Source organism: Alligator sinensis, unplaced genomic scaffold, assembly GCF_000455745.1.
Source record: "Alligator sinensis unplaced genomic scaffold, ASM45574v1 scaffold862_1, whole genome shotgun sequence".
In the NCBI taxonomy this organism is placed as follows: Eukaryota; Metazoa; Chordata; order Crocodylia; family Alligatoridae; genus Alligator; species Alligator sinensis.
The window spans coordinates 1,420,739-1,425,505 of NW_005842066.1; positions in this window are offsets into that span (position 1 = coordinate 1,420,739).

Consider the following 4,767-nt stretch of genomic DNA (forward strand, 5'->3'; position numbering starts at 1 on the left):
ACTCTTTCCTGCCTATGCAGGGGGTCAGACTCGATGATCTATTGAGGTCCCTTCCGACCCTAACATCTATGAATCTATGAATCTATGAACTGCCTCTCACTTTTATAAGTGCTGACAAGGGGCAGCCGAACAGTAACTGAAGACGTGACTAATCTCACATCTATAAAGCATCTTTCATCCTTAAAGATCCATCATGAGATTATAAACTGTTTGTATCTGTAGATAAGGACAAAAAGGTACACACTTTGCTTATCTTTAAAACACTACGTGAAGCAATAGGTAACATAGAGAAACACTACACAACAGCATAAGCAAATACTGGAACAAATATTGAAGATGTTACGGAGGCATCTTAGAATACTTGCTGTTGATCACAAAAATGTTAGTAAACTCTTTGAAGCAATGAAGTGCTGTATAAATACTAAGAATTATTATTCCAAATGATCAGGACCTTATTCTTTCATCTCATCCACACTGTACTAACTCACACGGTGTAGGTCATCTGAGCAACATTCTGGGATATTTGTTCAGTTCTGATTCAGAGTCAGTGTGCCAGTTAGGGAAACAACAGCACTAACTTCTACAGCTCCTGAGCATTCCCTGGAAGTCGTTAAAAAAAAAACCCAACATCTTCAACTCTGCTTGTTTGTGAGCTGTCCTGGATTAGCTATATGTACTTCTGTCTCTTCTCAAAGAACATACAGAACACAGACAGTAGTACTGCAAACTCAGAATATGTTTGAGTTCAATTCTAACGATACCTCCTCTAGGAACAATGGGCTATTCAGTTGCCCTGTCCAATTAGTCCTTGATCTCTGTGTTGAAACTGTCAACCTGTGTTCCTGTTAGTGACAAGGGTGATGGCAGTTTAAAAAAGATGGATCCCCACATACTAAAATCAAGACTATCAATTTATGTAGTTAATATATGTAATACCTGAACGGAGACATCCCTGATGCAGAATCCTAAATCTGAACCATCATCTTCATGCCCCAACCTTGCGGATAGTCCATCTTTAGATCCAGCGTGCATAACTGGCACATAGTTCTGTAACAGACAGAATCCTGAATTCAACAACCTATAATACCGGGGAAAAATTGTATCTAGATCCTACTAATTCTGCTAATCCCTTCTATTTGAACTGCACCTGTGACGGGTGAAATTATGTCTGTGTGATAAAGGTACTTGCTGAAGGCCCTATGAAGATTAGACCAAGTGTTTTTCTATATTTGTTTAGATATTAAGCTATATGTTGTTGCTAAGAGCCTAATTAAAGTTTAAGATGTAGTGAGGCCTTGTATAAAGTAAGGTCTAGTAAATTTAGCAAAGCCTTAAAGTAGTAAGGCCCTGTGGCATAGTTAAAATTACCTTATCAAAGAAATGTAAGGCTTGTACTGCTAATTGGTCAGTCTAAGGACAGTTGAAATAAAAGGAATCTGAGTGGTTGTACGTTAATCAGAATCATTCAGAAGCTTTAAATTGGCTGGTATATCTGGAAACCATTCAGAAGGAAGATACAGCTCTGTGTAAAAAGGATTAGTTAGCTGTTGCTTGGATCAGTGGCCCCATGGACCTCGACGAGCCCAAGAACTGCATGCCAGGGTACCCCTTCCCGGTACCCCTTCGGACAGTGTCGTTCAGGGACGCCTGACTTCGCTGAACTTTGTGGAAAGAGAAGCTTGCTGTGTATCAGGCATCAGAGGGGACTGCCGATAAGTTGCCGACACAAATTGCTTTTGTCTGTCATTGTTTGTTTTGTTACTACACGTAATTGTGTTTTTAAGTCAATAAATCTTTCTTACCTTTCTACCCCCGACCATACTTTCAATCCCGAACCCTCCACAGGTGGCTGGGACAGCACCTTGTATCAACCTTGTAAAGTGCTTGAGTAACTTCCAGGACAAATGCAGTAGCCTCTCTCACAGGTTAGAAAATGGAAACAATTTACCAAGAACTAGTGCCAAAAGAGCCCATAACTCCCAGTCTCTTACCTTAACTACCAGATTTAGCTGCCTCTCTAAAATGCTTTGAAGATTAAAAATAAAAAGGTACAATAGTGATGAGGTTATTTTTCCACCTCCCTTTAAAAAAGCAACCTAATAAACAGCCATTTCAGTCATTACCATCCTGGGGTGGATTTCAAGTAGTGTTCTAAGAGATGAAAGGCTCTATATCCTATTACTAATCTCCTAAGCAACACAGTTTCCCTTCATGTCTTTGAGCAACCCCTTTCCTGTTTTGGACTCTAAATTTGATTAATTTAAAAAAAAATAAATAAAAACCTCAATAAAAACAAGCACACAAACAAACAAAAATTAAACCCTTCAGTTAACGTTATGATATAGCCAGGGGTAGATTCAAGCTAAACATGGTTCAATTTCTTCCAGTACATAGGGGCCCAAACCATTCTAAGAAAAAGAAAACCAGTGCTTCTAGAAAAATAATTGAGACCCCTTAAAGCATAGAATTAGTATTTCATACTTTAATCTGACATGGCACAATCGTACCTTTTTGCTTCATCAAGTTTCTAAAAGCCAGGTACAAAAACTACCAGTAGTATGCACAGTACGTCAAACATTGTCCAGGCACAGACCTCACCCAAGACAGCTTAGACAGAAAACAAGCTTACAAAGATGACTGGAAGTGAATTTAGCACAGCATCAGAACTAGTGATGATTTCAACTATTTTCCTGAGAAGTGCAGACCAATCCATATGAATGGCAGCAGTACTACAACTGTAAGGTGCCCTTCCCATAATCTAGAGAATAAAGATGTACTGCAGATCCACTTCAGCATAACACAAAAATGTTTTTAAATAAAGATTTGTAGCACACAAAGCAGCTTTCATCCCCATGGATACAAAGGAGTTTTGTTGGCTCAAGAACAACTATAAGAAACAGAATGCTTACTAGTCTGCACACACTATAGATGTGCCATGCATGGCCAGGAAAGTGCTGATAAAGCATTCACAGCTTAGAGGTTTTACAAGCCAGGGAAAAAGGCACTAGACAAATTTAATTTTCATGTCTCTTCAAGAAAACATTCACCAATGTGCAATGGCAGGGGAGCTGCATAAAGTCATCTGGAAACAGAGTGGTATTATCAGCAGGTGGAGTGTATATGATGCAGAGAATTATTAAAAACTGAGTAATACATGAAAGTATTTGTAGAAATCCCACACACTCTATGTGGGAATACCAGCACCCTTTTTTATGGGCCTAGGGCCACATTATTCCCCAGTGTACATCCACTGAAGTCAGTGATGCTGCACCAGAGATGAATTTACCCCCAGAAGTTATATGTGATACAAAAGCAGCTAGAGAGGAATTTCTGATTGAAATATTTAGCACTATGTAATAGAAGGATTCTGGACAACCTAAATATATCATCACAACTCAGCAAAAGTAATGAATATACCCACAGCATGCGTTCCTAGATTGTAGAGTCGGAAGGGACCACAATGGATCATTGTGTCTGACCCCCTGCCCCTGGCAGGAAAGAGGACTGAGGTCAGATGACCCCAGCCAGGTGACTATCTAGCCTCGTCTTGAAGACCTCCAAGCTAGGTGATAGCACCACCTCTCTTGGAAGCCCATCCAGATCCTGGCCACCCTTACTGTGAAAAAATTCTTCCTAATATCTAACCTAAATCCACTAGTGTCAACTAGTTTACACCTGTTATTCCTAGTCACTCCCTGGGGCTCCTTAGTAAACAGCGCTTCCCCTATTCCCCGTTGACTTCCCCTAATAAATTTATAGGCAGCCACAAGATCTCCCCTCAGCCGTTAGAGGGGGAGCATCACCTCCTTTGTTCTATTAGTCATGCACCTGCTAATGCACAACAAGGTGCGATTGGCTTTATTGATGGCCTCATTACGCTGCTGGCTCATGTTCATCTTGGAGTCGATTATGACTCCAAGATCCCTCTCTGCCTCCGAGCTGCTGAGAAGGACATTCCCTAACCTATAGGTGTGCTGAGGGTTCTTCCTTCCCAGGTGGAGTACCTTACATTTATCTTTATTAAATTGCATCCTATTTCTCTCTGCCCATTGATCCAACCTGTCCAGGTCGGCCTGAATCTGCTCCCTGCCCTCCGGTGTACTAAATCTGCCCCATAACTTGGTATCATCAGCAAACTTGAAGAGGGTGCTCTCCACGCCCTCGTCCAAATCGCTGATGAAGCTATTGAATAATATCGGTCCGAGGACCGAACCCTATGGGACCCCACTGCCTACCTCCCTCCAGGCTGAGAAGGAACCAACCACCACCACTCTCTGGGTGCGGTCCCCAAGCCAGTTGGCCACCCACCTGACCGTGTAGGCGTCCACTCCATAGTCTGCTAGCTTCCCAACGAGGATAGGGTGCGAAACTGTGTCGAAGGCCTTCCTAAAGTCCAGAAAGATGACATCAGCCTCGGCTCCCGCATCCAGGCAGTGTGAGACCTGGTCATAGAAGGCTACAAGGTTTGTCAGGCAGGATCTACCTGTGACAAACCTGTGCTGGTTTCCCCTCAGCATTGTTTCCCCTGCTGGGCCTGCACAAACGTGTTCTTGGTGTCATGACCCAATGCTTGTGTGTGCGCTTCGGCACTGCAGAATTATTTCCCGCCACATGGAGCTTTCTTTGCATGGTGCAATTCTCAGCTGCAGAGAGAAAAACCCCGGTGCAAAGGAGTTCCCACCGCTGGCATGCAAATTTGTACCCCATTATTGGCTGGTTCTAAAATATTCCTACGTGGCGGGCAGGAAATTGCTTTCCTGACCCCAT